Source organism: Phaseolus vulgaris, chromosome 10, assembly GCF_000499845.2.
Source record: "Phaseolus vulgaris cultivar G19833 chromosome 10, P. vulgaris v2.0, whole genome shotgun sequence".
Taxonomy (NCBI): domain Eukaryota; kingdom Viridiplantae; phylum Streptophyta; class Magnoliopsida; order Fabales; family Fabaceae; genus Phaseolus; species Phaseolus vulgaris.
The window spans coordinates 27,478,733-27,495,815 of NC_023750.2; the positions used below are offsets into that span (position 1 = coordinate 27,478,733).

A 17,083-nucleotide genomic window follows, 5' to 3' on the forward strand; every position below is an offset into this window, starting at 1 on the left:
GTCCATTGCTTGAAGTATCATTTTACGCTAAGGTTCATTGCCTTAAGTTTACGAGTTGATAAATGTGATTATTATTCGAAGTTGAGATGGTTCGAAACAGCTAAGTACAAGATCGTGCCTACAGGATTACTAAGTTATTTCTTTGAAGTAAATCACGCAGGGAAAGTTAAAGGTAGACGAAGAGGTTACAATAAGAAATGCAAAAGTAATTTCATTAAGTAAAGTATCAGCTCAAAAATACGTGTACAAGAAAGTACGAGTTTATTACATAATTATATACAAGGGAAAGGCACGAAGGTAGCAGATGGAGAGGATCGATTAGTCTTCAGCGGGAACCACTTTCCCATCCACTACCTCGTTATCAAGAGACACCATGCTGAGGTCCAGGTCGGGGAACAAGCAGGCAAATTGTTCCCGCGCAGCTTCGAATCCAGCAGCCAGAATTTGAGCAGAGTTCAGCTTGAGTTCTTCAATCTGCTTCTGAAGTTCCTCAATCCGTTTCTCGAGATCTTCAGTTTGTTCTTTCAGCTCCTTATTCTGCTGCTCCAGCTCTTCAACTTGCTTCTTGAGTTGTTCATTGGTTTCTTGAGCCTGGAGAAGGTCTTCAGCAACCTTCTTGGATTCTGCTTGCGCTTGTCCCAATTCGGCAGCGAGCTCCCCTTTTTCCTTGTTGGCTTCAGCGAGCTCAGCCATGGCGTCATCCCTCGCCTTTTCCACCTTTCCAAGGAGGGTCTCTCGGTCGGCTGACCTTTGCTCCAATTTCTTCACCTTGGCGGCGTCAGTTTTTATGAGACCCTCCAGGTCAGCCACCTTGACGCGATAAGGCACAATCTTGCTCTCCAGTTCAATCTTTTCTTGAGCCAGTTGCTGCACCTTATGGCGGAGATCAGTGGCCTCCTTGCGCGCCAATCTGAGCTCAGTGCTCATTGCGTCTTCTACTCGGGAGTGTTCAATCTCCGCGAGTGTCAAGTTAAAGGACAACTTCTCCACCTCAACCTTCATGGTACTGTTCTCTGTTTTGAGGTTGAAGAGGTCGTCCTGGAGCTTCCTGGTGGAGCTCTGCACCGCCCTAGTTATGATGGCGGGAATGTCTTCTGCTATCGTCTTCAGCTTAGCAGATAAAGGCTCCCACATCCTCGTGACCTCGAGAGGGAGGTATGCTGCTTGGAGAGGCGCTGGTGGGGCCTGTTGTTGGTTTCCGTCGCCACCCTCTTTAGTTGGTTCTTCAGTGGGTGCTTCTGCTTGTGGTGGCGACGTCGGGGACTCGGTGATCAGAATCGGAGAGGTGTGGGCAACCTCATCCCCGATTGGAGCGACATCTGCAGCTGAGGCGTTAGAAGGAGGACCCCCTCCAGCTGATACATGTGGCGTGGAGGCGCTTAGGGGGTCCTCCAGGAAATTGTCTTCGGTGGCCTCAACCGCGGGTGGCGCAGTTGCCAATGGAATGGCTTGGACTGGGGAAGCGGGAGCTGGTGGAGATGGCATTGTTGGAGGTGGAGCAGGCGTGGATGGCGGTGTTGAGGTTGGAAGAGGGGGCGGGGCAGGTGGTGAAGAAGGTGCCACCCCTCTTCCTCTTTGTAACGAGGCCATCTTCGGTGACCTCGTCATCTTCTTCCTCCTCCTCGTGGACTACTTGGGGAGCTTTCCTCTTGGGCCTCTTGAGGACAAGTTTCTTTCGTTGAGTGGCGGGTTGGACGTCGGAGGGAGCTGGGCCCTTAGGTGGCGATCGGCCCTGAGTGGCGGCGATCTCCACCACGGAGTTTGGCACTGTTTGAGAGCCCGTCGCCAACCCGTGGGTTCGGGCGAGCGCCCTCAATTCAGCGAGCATACCCCTGCCCAACATGTTATCTGCATAGAACGAAAATGCATGGGTTAGCTCAGAGAGAAAATAAGTGCATAAGGCAGTATGCAGCAAAGCAGATGATCGGTGCAGAAAAATATAAACCAAAGTCTTGCGCATAACGCACAAGACGCTCAGAAACAGTTGACAAAAGCAGTATCGAAACAAAGGCTTAAGTGTTCTAACCTATTCGAATTTCGAGTTGGTCCTCGTAGAATTCGAAGCAGATCAAGGTGGTGGTGAGGAAAGTGATGTTGGCATCCGCCACCCTTTTCCAAAAGAGGCAGAGATCTTTGTCCAACGCTCCCATGCTGTCAGGACTTCTGGGTCTCCTGAAGCAGCTCTTGGACTCTTTTTTCCCCTTGTCCACCCAGTACAAGGGGAAGCCGTCGTGTAGGGAGGCGTCTTTATCGTTAGGGCGCACTTGGACGAATTTCCCTTTCCAGTCTTTATAGGACTGCTGGAAGATGGAGAAGATCGACCTCCCAGCAATCCCATTCAAGCTAACCCACAGGCGGTCTCCTGGGTGCTTGGCTTCGAAAAGAAACAGAAATACATCTACGGATGCGGGCAACCCCAGATGGTCGCACATCACTTGGAACGCTCGCACAAACGCCCAGCTGTTGGGATGGAGCTGGGCGGCGGCGATGTTGAGCTCTGTAAGGAGCTCCCTTTCGAAACGGGTGAAAGGGAACTTGAGCTTCACCTTCTTGAATAAGGTTGTGTAGACGAAGTAGAAGGGCCCGTCAGCGCTCACCTTATCGTCGGCACAAACGGGCAGATCGGAGGGGCAAGGTAGCACTATCATCTTCTCATTGTGCTCCTTATGAAATGTTTGGTGAGGCTCATCCCCCTTAGTCAATCGCAAGACTGCTCCAGCAGTGTTCACGGAAGACGTTTCCCTCAGCAGGGTCGAGTTGGCCCAGGGGTACAGGGTTTTGAAGTCTGGTGGGGGAACGGAGGCTCCTCCGGTGATGGGTGGAGTCGCCTGGGCCAGGTTAGGGCAGGAAGACGCAGGCCTCTCAGCCTGGGAAGATGAAGCGCCACGAACTCGTGGTGGGTCGTGTGCTTGTGAAGAGGGGTTTCGTGATGAAGGAGGAGGATTCGGGGTGATCTTTGTGCGAGTCATTGTTGCAGCTGCAAAGGAAGAAGAAAAGGAAAAATGGTCAGGGGTCACAGAGGCTGACTCGATCATGGAAAGAAGGTGAGAAACGAACGATCGTAGGTTCGTTGCGATGATTGACGAAGCCCTAAGTTACGTAGAAGGAGAAATGGAAAAAGCAACCCACAACGTATGCACCAGATAGTTTCAGGATGATGCGAATCGGTTAAAATGCAAGAAAAACCAGCAGAAGAAGGAAAGTAGGTACCTTTTGATGATCAGGAAGACGATGAAGGATGATGGTGATTCAGAATGTTGGAGAGCGCTGAGAGTTTTTCTTGCAGGAGGAAGTTAGAGCGTTTGTGAATACGAAGAAAAGTGATGGAACAGTGTGGAGTGAAAATGGGTTTAAGAGTTTTTTCGAAATGGGTTTGGGAAGCGCAAACGGTAACTGAAGGTAACCGTTGATGAAGCCACGTGTCGAGTGATGGGCGAGGGGTTTGGTGGAGCGTCAGAGAAGCAGAAGGTACAACCGCTTGGAATTCTGCGTCAGTGCCACGTAGACCGGTGTTGACGTGACTCTTCTAGTCTTTTCGCTGGACAAGTCTTCGCTTAAGACTGGGGGGCTTGTGTACCGCCCTGGTAGTCGGAAGTGATGACGTGGCATCCAGCTACAGTATAGGCGTGCTGGCAAGGCGCCAGGTTGGTAGAAGGGAAAGAGGTCGGGGGGCTTGTGTAGTCGCCAGTTATTAAGTTGGCGTGCTCCGACCTCCAGCATACCAGGCGATCGCCCAGCTTAAGATGAAGTCGCCAGATTGTAAATTCAGGCGACTGAGTGATAGGAGATCGCCAGAACAAGCACATCGCCAGAGATGAAGGTGGTGCAGATTATGAAGGCGGCCGGCGAGACCACAGGGTAGGTGTACGAGAGCACCCTAACTCGCCAATTCCAGTAGAGATCGCGCTCCCAAGTTAGCTATGTACTGGGCAGTACCATGCATAGGTAACTTAGCAAAACGAGAGTAGAAGCAGCGCCCAAGTCAAGGAGGCTCCAGATGATGGCACGTGTACAGTTGGATGCGAGCCACGTGTCTAAGTCTGTAACTGCCAGGAGAGAGAAAGTGACCAGGTATATAAGAGTTCTCAACGAACTTTCTGAGGTACGCACATTCAGATTATACTCTTTACGCTTGCAAGTTCTAGAGCACACTGTGAGAGAGAATTTGCACGGTTCCTGTTCTCTTAGTATTTGGTGATTCGGTCACTGACTTGGGCGTTGGAGTGCGATCGGCCGCAGCGGCGCCGCTTTGTTCCTTTGCAGGTTCTTGAGGTGGATCTCGAAAAAGAACGGAGGTTTGAAGCGGTGCGCACGTCGATCCTTTGACGAGGCAGTTTCCAGCGTTCCGGTCAACAGGCAGGATCAGCTCCCATCTTGGCCCTTCCTAATTTCACTAAGACATTTGAGATTGAGTGTGATGCTTCAAGCATAGGTATTGGGGCTGTTCTCCTTCAAGAGGGCCACCCCATAGCCTATTTTAGTGAGAAATTGAAGGGAAGTCATCTCAACTATTCCACCTATGATAAGGAATTATATGCACTTGTTAGGGCTTTGTTTACTTGGCAACACTATCTTTTTCCCAAAGAGTTTGTGATACATAGTGATCATGAATCTCTTAAATATTTGAAAAGCCAAAACAAACTTAACAAGAGGCATGCTAAGTGGGTGGAATTCATTGAGCAATTTCCTTATGTGATCAAACACAAGCAAGGCAAAATAAATATTGTGGCGGATGCTCTTTCTAGAAGATACACCTTGCTAAATCTTTTAACCTCTCAATATCTTGGTTTTGATCACATTAAGGAACTTTATCATGATGACCTTGATTTTTCTCCCATCTATCAAGAGTGTCTTAAAGGAGGACACAAAGACTTTTTTATTCAAGATGGCTTTCTTTTTAAAGGAAAACGTCTTTGTGTTCCCCAAAGCTCTATTAGATTATCTCTTGTTAGAGAAGCTCATGAGGGGGGTTTAATGGGACATTTTGGGGTTGCTAAAACTTTGGATGTGTTGCATGAACATTTCTTTTGGCCACATATGCATAAACATGTTCATAGTTTGTGTGATAAATGCATAGCTTGCCGCAAAGCTAAGTCTAAAATGCATCCCCATGGTCTTTATACTCCTCTTCCTATCCCTTCAATGCCTTGGGTAGATATATCTATGGATTTCATCTTAGGCTTACCCAAGACATCAAAGGGAAAGGACTCCATTTTTGTGGTAGTGGATCGTTTTTCAAAGATGGCTCACTTTATTCCTTGCCACAAAGTGGATGATGCATGCCACATTGCAAACCTCTTCTTTCAAGAAGTGGTTCGCTTGCATGGGATTCCTAGGTCTATAGTGTCCGATAGAGATCCTAAGTTCTTGAGTCACTTTTGGAAGACCTTGTGGGGCAAGCTTGGAACTAAGCTTTTATTTTCTACCACTTGCCACCCACAAACTGATGGTCAAACCGAGGTGGTGAATAGAACTTTGGGACAACTATTGAGATGCTTTATTTCGGGGAATCCTAGAGTGTGGGAGAATTTACTACCCCATGTTGAGTTTGCATATAACCGAGTAGTAAATTCTACCACCTCCCATTCTCCTTTTGAGGTGGTCTATGGGTTTAATCCCCTAACACCTCTTGATCTTCTTCCTATTCCCCTTCTTGGAGATGTCTTGTGCAAAGATGGGGATGAAAAGGCTTTTTTTGTGAAAACTTTGCATAAAGACATCAAGAAGAGAATTGAGAAGAAGGTTGGCAAGTATGCTGAACTTGCCAATAAAATGAGAAAAGCATTGTTGTTTGATGAGGGCGATTGGGTTTGGCTTCACTTGAGGAAGGATCGTTTTCCTACTCAAAGGAAGTCCAAACTAATGCCTCGAGGGGATGGACCTTTCCAAGTCCTCAAGAGGATTAATGACAATGCTTATGAGTTAGATATGCCTGATACATTCTTAGGTAGTCATACTTTTAATGTCAGCGATCTAACTCCCTTTTCTGTAGGTCTCCAGAATTCGTGGTCGAATTCTCTCCAACTCGGGGAGTATGATGGAGATCAAGCTCAAGAGGACATGGAGGCCAATCAACAAGATCAAGAAGAGGTGGAGGCACAAATAGAGGACGCCCATGGAGGTCAAAGTCCACCTCAAAGGATTACAAGAAGCATGTTCAAAGCTTTGGGAGCTAGAGGACATTTATTTTCTCTTTTTGTAATTTCTTTAGTTGAAGGTGCTTAGAGGGAAACATTAGAAACCTCTTTTGTTTTAGCATCTTTTAGGCTTTAGTTAGGAGCTTTAGGAGGGGGGTGTATTAGTAGATAGGTGTAGGTGTAGTTTTTGGGAGGTGTCATAGTAGAAAAAGGTCACACCTCCCATGTGACTTGTTTTTGGTGGGAATTTCAAATGAGTTTATTTGAAATTTCCCACCTATTTTTTCAGCACCTTAGGCTATAAATAGAGGTGCTTCCTTTGTAAAATTCATATTGGAATTAATCTAAGAAAACTCTACTCAAATTTTGAGTGAACTTTGGAGAGCTTTTGGAGCCTTCTTCTCTAGTCTTATCTTGATGGATCATTGGAGTCCTCAAGTGGCGGCATCACTCTGATCTAGGAGCATTCCACACTTCTAGTGGCGAGATCATCCAACATTCTTCCATCTTCATGAGCATTCTCTTCTCCTTCCTTTCTTCTCTTTCAATTGTTCATGTTGTCTTGTGTTCTTGAGTTGTTTGGTTCGGTTTTTCTGTTTTTCCAGCACCTATATTCTGTTCTTGTCTTTTAATTTCACTTTTGTTCGGTTCATATGTTTGCTTATTCAATTCTGTTCGGTTCTTTCAATTTTACCTCTCTTTGATGATTCAATTTGACAATATGTGGAGCATCCAAATGAGTTTGGGATTTGGTACTAGTTTTTGGTGAGTTCTTGCCTTAGAACAATGATCCAACTCTAAGAAAAGTGCCTCTATAATGTCCAGCTCAAGGTGATTCCTAAGAATGTCAAGAATCATTCTCTATATGGCTAGTGGAATCACATCACTAATGCACCAGATCCCATCAGAACTCTGCAGTCAAGCGTGCTTGGGCGAGAGTAAAAACGATCGTGAAATAGTGTTGTGTAGCGAGTTTCGCGTTCGAGGTCCAACCATTTTGAAACTGAAGCCCACCTGCAAACCCATATAGGTATTGATCGCGCAACGCCTGGCAGGTGCGATCATACGAGCACTAATGCACCAGATCCCATCAGAACTCCACAGTCAAGCGTTCTTGGGCGAGAGTAGTACTAGGATGGGAGACCTCCTGGGAAGTCCTCGTGTTGCACTTCTTTTTGTATTTCTTTTTTGTGTTCTGTTTTTCTTCCTCTTCCTGGCCTAGACAGTCAAACCATGAGTTCACCTTTTTTGTATTTTTTTTTTTTTTGCAGACCTCTAAATAAAAATATTAAAGTACCTACAAAAACGATCCTGAAATAGTGTTGTGTAGCGAGTTTTCGCGTTCGAGGTCCAACCATTTTGAAACTGAAGCCCACCTGCAAACCCATATAGGTATTGATCACGCTACGCTTGACAGGTGCGATCATACCAACACTAATGCACCGGATCCCATCAGAACTTTGCAGTCAAGCGTGCTTGGGCGAGAGTAGTACTAGGATGGGTGACCTCCTGGGAAGTCCTCGTGTTGCACTTCTTTTTGTATTTCTTTTTTGTCTTCTATTTTTCTTCCTCTTCCTGGCCTAGACAGTCAAACCATGAGTTCACCTTTTTTGTGCTTTTTTTTTGCTGACCTCTAAATAAAAATCTTAAAGTACCTACAAAAACGATCGTGAAATAGTGTTGTGTAGCGAGTTTTCGCGTTCGAGGTCCAACCATTTTGAAACTGAAGCCCACCTACAAACCCATATAGGTATTGATCACGCTACGCTTGACAGGTGCGATCATACCAACACTAATGCACCGGATCCCATCAGAACTTTGCAGTCAAGCGTGCTTGGGCGAGAGTAGTACTAGGATGGGTGACCTCCTGGGAAGTCCTCGTGTTGCACTTCTTTTTGTATTTCTTTTTTGTGTTCTGTTTTTGATCCGATCGGTCATCGGTAGTCGATGACGTCAGCAGCAGATAACCACGTGGACCACACGCAGGGTGACACGTGGATCAGGTGGCAGAGTAATCATGGAGGAGATCCCCCGGTATGGAGATCGGTGGTCAGTAACCGAGTGGCCACCGACAGATCAGTTCCAAGATAAACATCCAGGGGAGAACGCGAGAAGCAATAGAGCACCGATCAGTCATCGGGTGCATGGTCATCGGGGTTTCGTGTTACACGCAGTTAAACTGGGACTGAGATTCCCAGTTAGAGCGTTACGCATGGACCTCGCATGATCATACCTCAGAGAAAGAAGAGCTCCTCATCGGTATAGTCGTGCACGAGAGTGGCCTGAGGGAGTCAGTAAACCGGTCAGTGATTGGTTACTCTCTGAACCCATTACGTGCATGGCATCGTGAAGGGGAAATCGTGTATGCAGACAGCAATGCTTGGTGAGTGTGCCTAGTCCAGCCACACCTGGCGTTCTCCTGGGAATGTGCGATTTCACCCCGATGGAAGAAACGCTCTAAGTTACTCCGCAAGGGAATAACTTAGGCGCACAAAGAGATGCGCTGGTGCCCTTCAGGTGGTGGCACGTGAACGGTTAGATGCGAGTTGCATGCCTCAACGTGTCACTGTCTAAGAGGGGCACGACCCAGATAAAGGTGCACTCCGTGTCGTGAAAGGTACAGACAGGAAACCCAGACACCCACGACCCTGACTGTGGTACGTTTTCGTACAAAAGCATAACAGAATTCTGAAACACGCAGAGAACAGCATAGCAGAATTCTGTTAGGTACAGACACAGAGGGAGATAAAAAGGGAATCAGAGAGAAATACAAACACACTTTTTTTTACACACATTATTTTCTAGTGATTCTGTGATCTAACTTGAGCGTCGGAGTGCAAACGGCCGCTAGAGGCGTTGTCTGTGTGTTTGCAGGTTGCATTCAGAGTTCCCAGAGGAGGAGGTTCTAAGAGTATTCTTGCAGATAGCACAGTTGCCATAGGCGGGTCAAGCAAGCGACAAGGCAATTCCTCCACGCTCGAGTTGTCGGCAGGACATTTGGCGCCCACCGTGGGGCCCGTTTGAATCGTGGTCCCATCCACACCAAAGTTTCTAGAGTTTCTCAAAGTCTTCGCTGAGTTTTTGCTGAGAAAATGAGGACAACGCGCTCCAGTTCAGTTGCGCCATCAACCGACGAAGATGCTGTGTCCATGACGCAAGTGATGGACATGATGAGGACGCTGCAGGAGAACGTGGCTGCATCGCGTTCTGAGCAGCAAAGGATGCACGAGGCGCTGGTGGCCTCGCAAGCAAGGAACGAAGAGCTCAACAGGATCAACGAAGAACTGCGCAAAGCCCTTCAGGAGCGGGAGGAGCATGCGGCAGGGGACAAATCTGCACCCCCATCCCCACCACGCAGCTTTCCTATGCCATTTTCCCAAGAGATCATGGACTCGGTAGTCCCGGCTAACACTGTGGCAGTGAAAGCGTCTTTCACTGGGGTGGAGGACCCTGAAGCCCATCTCACGGCGTTTCATACTCAGATGATGCTCTCAGGGGGCTTAGACGCGGTGTACTGTAAGGTGTTCATGAGCACTTTGAGCGGAACGGCGTTGGACTGGTTCGTCAGTATACCCACTGGCCACATTACCATGTTCCAACAGTTTTCCAAGATGTTTGTTGAGCAGTACATAGTGAACAAGGCGCCACCTTTGGTGTCTTACGACTTGTTTGATATAAGGCAGTACCAAGGGGAGACCTTGAAGGATTTCCTGAACAGATTCGGAGCTCGGATAGTTCGTTTGCCAGGAAAGGACGAAGAGATGTTCGTGCACGCCTTCAAAAAGGGCGTGTTGCCTGGCCTTTTAGTGAGTCGCTCATCAGGAGCCACCTCGCCACGTTCGCCGAAATCCGGCGACGTGCTGTGGCTCACATCGCCGCCGAGAGCGAGGTCACCGAGAAGAGAGGAAATGTGGCCCCAGCTAAACCGCGCACCCAAGCAAGGGTACAACCTCAGAGGGTAATGGAGGCGGCGGCGGGAAAGAGGGATCAAAGGACGCGTCATCCTTACGACCCTAAGAAAAATAAGAGCAAGGGACCAGGGCGCCCCAGGGAGAGTAATCGCCCCCCGAGGTACGAGTTTGTGATGGGTTTGGCTGATTTGATCGCCATCCCAAACATAGCTGCCAGGCTCAAAGTGCCTGAGAAAACGGCGGAGAAGATTTTGGGGCCAAAGCCAGACGCATGGTGCGAGTTCCACAAGAGTTTTGGCCACTCTATCAATTCGTGTTTGGCTCTGGGGCACCAGCTCGCCGAGCTGGTCAAATGTGGTTTCCTGAAGGATTACTCGCTAGAGAAGCAAGCGGACCAAGCATCAGGGTCTCAACCGGCGAGCAGTGGAGGGCAACAGCACGAGGTGCCTATTCACGGCGAGATCCACACCATAGCTGGCGGATTCTCCGGCGGGGGGTGCACAGCGTCGCAACGAAAGAGGTATGCGAGGTCGATAATGTCAGTGGAAGTCTTTGAGGATCACTCGCCCGACGTGGACATCACGTTCACCAAGGAGGACTGCAGGGACGTGGTGCCTCACGACAACGACCCTATTGTGATCTCGCTTGTCAGGGCGGGAAGGACCGTCCACCGGGTGCTGGTCGACCAAGGAAGCTCAGCAGATGTGATGTTCTGGCCAACCTTCGAGAAGTTACAACTGTCCCCTGATCAGCTAAGACCATATGGGGGCTGCTTGTACGGTTTTGCCGGTGACCAAGTGGAGGTGAGGGGGTATATCGAGCTGAGGACGACCTTCACTGAACAGGAGCTATGCCTTCGACAAGGCACACGAAGGTCAAGCTGCCGTCTATGGAGGGTGTGATCATCACTATTTGCTCCGACCAGAAGGAGGCGAAGAAGTGTTACGAAAACAGCCTCAAGAACAAGAGGTCTGTGTGCCACGTAACCACAACGCCTCCCCCTGGCGTGGAGTCGAAGCGCGAACCCCGGCGAGTTTCGGATGCGGCGTTAGAGGTGGTCGCTGGGGGCGAGAGTGCTGATGGCCAAGAGCGACTCACTGTTGGTCACAGGACAAGTAACTGGCGAGTTCCAAGCCAAGGACCCACAGATGGCAGCCTACTTGGAGTACGTGCAAGAGCTAAGAAGATCTTTCGCTTCATTTGAAGTGGTGCACGTGCCAAGAGAACAGAATGCCCGAGTTGACTTGCTAGCCAAGCTCGCCAGTTCGGGCAAGGGGGGTAGGCAGAGGACTGTCATTCAAGAAACTTTGAAAGCGCCTCGAGCATTCGTGGCAGACCACCAAGTTCTCCATGTTTGTAGATCAATGTGAAGACCGACGAGAAGTCATAGATCCCTAACGCAGGAAACTCTGAGGGCGCCGAGGGTCAGAGCGCGCCCAGCGGAAGGGGCAAGATCGATGCAGATTTTGCGCTGTCCACGAGCTAGACACGTGGATAACGCCTTACCAACGATACTTAGCGGATGGTGTGCTTCCAGTTGACTCAACTGAGGCCAGAAAAATAAAGAAGAGCTCAAGCAAGTTTACCCTTATTGACGGCGAGCTGTACAGGTTTGGATTCACACACCCCCTCCTTGTATGTATACACGGAGAGAAGTGCACGAGGATTATGGCTGAGCTCCATGAGGGAATTTGCGGGAGCCACATTGGAGGTCGATCGCTGGCGACAAGGACTATACGTGCAGGCTATTACTGGCCCACGATGAGAGAAGATTGCAAGAGATACGCCCAGCGTTGCAAGCAATGCCAGCAGCACGCCGACTGACACAAGGCACCCCCAGAAGAGCTGAAGTCGATTTACAGCCCCTGGCCGTTCCATACTTGGGGAATTGACATTCTGGGACCCTTCCCATTGGCGATCAGGCAGATGAAGTACTTGGTAGTGGCGATTGAATACTTCACCAAGTGGATCGAAGCGGAGCCAGTGGCCCAGATCACCGCACACATGATCGAGAACTTTGTATGGAAGAACATAGTGTGCCAGTTTGGTGTGCCTAAACGCCTGGTGTCAGACAATGAGACTCAGTTTGCAAGTCACCTCTGGAAAAAGCTGTGCGAAGAGGTGGGGATACAACAGGTGTTTGCATTCTTCGTGCACCCACAGACGAATGGCCAAGTAGAGTTTGCCAATCAGGTGTTGCTGAGAGGTTTAAAGAAAAGATTAGAGAAAGCTAAGTGATCGTGGGCTGAAGAGGTACCCCGCATAGTTTGGGCATACCATACCACTGAGCAGTCAGGAACCCACGAGACCCCCTTTAGTTTGGTTTATGGATGTGATGCGATGATTCCAGTCGAAATCCAGGAAAGCTCGCCGAGATTCCAGAACTTCGTGGCGGAAGACTCGAACGAAGAAAGAAGAATGAATCTGGATTTGCTGGATGAGGTCAGGGAGGAGGCGAGAGTGAAAGCCGAAGCAGTAAAGAGAAGAGTTAAGTGAAGGTACAACTCTAAGGTAATGTCAATGCAGTTTAGAAGCGGCGATCTGGTGATGAGGAAGGCCCATCAGTATGAGATGCAGAACAAGTTATCGCCCAAGTGGACGGGACCGTTCAGAATAACCGAGGCGCTCGGGAGTGGCGCCTACCGCTTGGAGACATTAGAAGGAGGGGCAATTCCTCGCACTTGTAACGCCACACATCTCAAGTCGTATTACAGTTAAAGCCTTGTAGGTAAAGACGAATATGAAGAGATTTGAATAGTTTCTGTTAAAACAATTTCAAGGGGGCACTCTTTTTTCCCTAAGGAGGGTTTTTAATGAGGCCACCCAACAAAGAAGAGTTTTTCAAAGTTTAAAGCTTCTATGTTTGCATGCTTATGGCTTCGAGAGTTTTAGAAAAAAGGCCTTATTACTCGTATGTGATCTAGGGCAACAATAAAATCGTATTGCATGTTCTCAGTTAAAGTTTTAAAGTCCCCATCGTTTTTCGGCGATCGGCGGCATCAGTTAAAAGTTTTAAAGACCTCGTCGTCTTTCGGCAATCGGAGGCACCAACAATGATTAAAGACCTTAACGCCCTCGCGCGTCTTGAGGCGAGAAAGAGATAAAGTCCCCATCGACTTTGTGCGAGTGCAGGCGAGAACAGATTAAAGGACCTCTCTGCACCAGCAGATAGAGGCAAGATTAAAAGTCCTCAATGCATCCAGGGGGTGGAAATGTACACCCTGGGCAAGTTAAGGCACCAGATAAAGTCCTTCTCACCTCAGAGTGAGTTCAGGCAAGATAAAGTCCTTCTCACCGAGTGAGTTCAGGCAAGATGAGCTGAAAGGTCAGGGGTGTTTGTGGCCTTAAGTGGTGGGAAGGGAAGGAAAATGCCTTTCCCCCTTTAAGTGAAACATCAATATTGACCCAGTAAGACCAGATCATTGTTCTGAAACTCAGGGAGGTAGAGAAGGATCCGAAAGGCGCCTCTACCCCCAGATGAGGGAACAATGATCAGGTCATGAAAGTTGAGACAGTGAAGGGGTTGTGCGGCGAGTACCAGATCAGAAGAGTTCCGGGCGATGACAGAAGTAGGGGGGATTTCACTTGGCAGATCAGGTAAACTGTATTTTAATACTATCTTGAGTTAGAACCTACTGCCTAGTAAGTGATTTTATGTTAAGATTTGTTGCCTTAAGTTCACAAGTTTTATTGAACGTCATCGCCGAGGAATTGATAGTTGCTCAAGTTTACTTTGAGTTAACAGTTTGCCAAGTTTGTTATAAGGTTAAACAATTTGCTCGAGTTAAAAGCGGTACATGGAGGGTCAAGTTCAAGTATTGCTGAGTTCACGCAGTTGAGCAAGTTTCGCCAAACAAGTTCAAGTGGGTACGCTGCCCGAAGAACGATGACTGATGAGTTGTTGGTGGGTACGCTGCTTGAAGAACGATGACTGATCAGTCTTGCCTTGTCGGAGGAAACTTTTCCAAACAAATTCTTACACAACAAGCTGAGGCAGACAGACTACGCCTAGTCAGTCATCCAGTACAAAGCTATGCATAAGAACTGTTAAATACAAAGCTGAGGGAGTAGCTAGTCGTGATCAAGTAGAGGCCAAGATCAAAGAGTACAAGATCGCGCTAAACCTAAGCTAGCTAACAGTTAGTCGTGTGCATAAAGAAAGATGAAGCTCAAGAAAGTACAAGAGAAGAAGCTTATAGCTGAAACGAGTATGTATTCACACCAAGTTTTATACAAATTCCAAGTACAAAAAGTTGTGCAGAAGTATAAATTTACAAAAAAGAAAAAGAGCTCAAGGAGGAGGAATGAGCTTTCCATCCACCACCTCATGATAAATGCTGAACTGTGAGAGGTCCAAATCCGGGAGAACGCATTGGATCTGCTCGAGCGCCAGCTCGAATCCGTCAGCAAGGGCTTCAGCACCCACGCTCATAAGGTCGGCGTTCTCAGCTTCTAATTTTTGCTTTGAGGCCTCCGCAGCATTCTTCTCGATGGTAAGGGCAGCAATGGAAGAGGCAGCTTCTTCCAATTGGCCCTTTGCCTCAGACAGCTTGCTCACCACCTCCTCAAGCTTCTTCTCCCCAGTAACGGCCGTCTCGCTGGTAGACTCGAGCTCCCCCACTAGTTGTGAGTTCAGTTGGCGTAGGGAGGAGGTCTCGGCCTCTAGGTGGATCACCTTGCTCCGCAGTTGCACCACCTCGCAGTCCAGAGAGTTGACGGCTTGCCCCATCAAGATCTCAGTCTTGATGGTCTCTTGGACCTGCGCTAGGTACTCTCCCCTGGCTTTTTCCACCATACCCCTCATCAGATCTACGGACCCTTGGGCAGCCTCAAAGTCACTTTGCAGTGACTCCTTGTCATGCTGAAGCTCCTTGATCCTTTTCTCCAGGATTAGTTGCTTGCGGTGCTGGGTGGAAAACTCCAGGGAAAGCACTATCTGCTTAGCCAGGTGCATGTCCACCTCCTCTCTGTTCCATTCGATAAGCTCCCAGCTGCGAATGAGCTGTCGGACCAAAGCAATGACTCGGCTGAAATTCTCATTGCTAGCTCCAGAGCCGCTTGGTCGCGAGCTGCCCCCACCACCTTTAGCAGTAGCAGTGGAGGTTGGTGGTGGTGGTAGCGATGCGAGAAGTCCCGGGCCCCCCCCCCCCCGAGTGAGCAGAATCGCCCCCAGCAGGTGGAGTGGATTGACCAAGAGCTTAGTCTGCTGGGGGAGGAGATGGAAGGGGAGCTGGAGATGGTGATCGAAGAGCTGGGGATGGTAGTTGTTGGGGAGAGGGGAAGGATGTTGGCGCTGGGGCAGGTTGAGCAGAGGGGAGGCGAGGCTGAACCTTCCTCTATCTCCACCACTTCAATCTCCCCAGGCTGAAGGGATGAAGTCCCCCCAACCTCTGGAAGTTTCCTCTTGCGGTGTACAAGAGGAGAGCCAGAGCTATCCTCTTCGATTGAGGGGGTAGGAGCAGCAGCAGCAGCTGTAGCAGACGAAGGAAAGGCCTTCGCTAGCCTTCTTCTTTTCCTCACTAGCTCGGGGCCTTCAGCTGGCGCGACCAAGAGAGGAGGAGCTGCGATGGGTTCGGTGGTGGAAGAAGAGGAGCCAATCATCTTGGCACCCTGGATTCGGGCAAGCTCCAGCAATGCCTTCCTCCTTTCCTTCCCTGAAGTCATGTCTACATCGAAGGAAAAAAGAAGAGTTAGATGGCATAATTATGCAAGTGGGTCAAAATGTATGCAAGTATGTATGAGTATGTACAAGTATCCTAAGAGGTGAAAGAAGAAGAGCCTACCTATGTACTTCTTCAGAGCAAACACATCAAACTCGTGTTTGATGAGGAGAGCTGAGCTGTACTTTGCCCCTAGGAACAGCCCACATAGTTCGCGCTCGTAGGGGGCCATGACTTCGAGGCCACAGGGTTTCTTGAATTCTACTCCAGGAACCTAGTAAAGGGGAAACCCCTCGAGCAATGTTGGACTTTGCGGGGTAGCAGATATCATATAGAACCTGCCCTTCCAATCTTTGAAGGATTGTTGATACAGGCCCAAGAGCACCCGTCCAGTAACCCCGTTCAGGCTGACCCAGGACCTATCCCCGGGGTTCTTCGCCTCGAAAAAATATAGGAATACATCTACGGAGGCGTTATGCCCGAAGTAGTTGCAGAGGATCTCGAATGCCCGTATGAAAGCCCAGGCATTCGGATGGAGTTGGCAGGGGGCGACATTTAGCTCCATCATCAGCTCCTTCTCAAAGAAAGTGAAGGGCAGGCGCAACTTCAACCTCTTGAAGATGGCGGAGTAGACAAAGGTGAAGGGCACCCCATTGGTGGCCCTGTCATCCTCACAGATGGGCATCCCTCGAGGAGGAATGCATATACGGATATTAAAATCGTTTTCCCTGTCGACGGCGCAAGAAGGCTCATCTGGGTCGTTGCTCAGAAGGGATTTGAGGTGACCCTGCGGTAGTAGGGTGGAGGTTTCGGCCAGCAACGCCAAGGGAGCCCAGTCGTAGACCCTGGCATTGTCATGGTAGGAGGTTGCATCGAGTGGTGGCGGCGCCAGTGCACTTGCTGAAGGCTGTGCACCAGAAGACGAGGCGACGATTCGAGCGGTTTGTTTTAAGCGAGCCATTGCGAGATAACTGCAATTGAGAAAAATGAATGGTCAGAGGAATGGAAGAAGAAGAAATGATGAATGGTTCGGTGAAAAACAGAGGAAGGGAAGAAGAAAGAAATGTCCAGGCAAAAAAGAGGAAGAGGGAGAAGCAGAAAGCAGAGTCAGGGGCGCGAAAACCCTAGCGCGGGTCGAGAAGAGGAAAAACAGAGAAGATGAATGCATGATAATGAAAGGGACGAATGCAATCGGTGAAAAGAGCCTAAATAGACCAAGGAAAAAGAAAAACCATACCTTTGAGTGATCGCGAAAGGTTTGGAGGTAGAAAGCTTGAAGGAAGATGGGCGCGCAGAGAGGGAATTCGAAGTGATCCTGAGAGTGTTGAAGAAGATGATGAAACAATGAAAACGCGCGCCTATTTGAATAAGGGAA

General features: G+C 48.9%; 3 non-coding genes across 3 annotated transcripts; all 3 read left to right on the plus strand.

Annotated features, from left to right (window-relative positions):
- The first annotated feature begins 7,190 nt into the window (after positions 1–7,190).
- Positions 7,191–7,309, plus strand: LOC137819781 (5S ribosomal RNA). Its single transcript, XR_011082395.1, has one exon. It is a non-coding gene; the product is annotated as a 5S ribosomal RNA (ribosomal RNA).
- Positions 7,310–7,552: 243 nt separating this feature from the next.
- On the plus strand, positions 7,553–7,671 carry LOC137819940 (5S ribosomal RNA). The gene has a single exon (XR_011082499.1). It is a non-coding gene; the product is annotated as a 5S ribosomal RNA (ribosomal RNA).
- A 239-nt stretch (positions 7,672–7,910) lies between these two features.
- On the plus strand, positions 7,911–8,029 carry LOC137819942 (5S ribosomal RNA). The gene has a single exon (XR_011082501.1). It is a non-coding gene; the product is annotated as a 5S ribosomal RNA (ribosomal RNA).
- Positions 8,030–17,083: the final 9,054 nt, after the last annotated feature.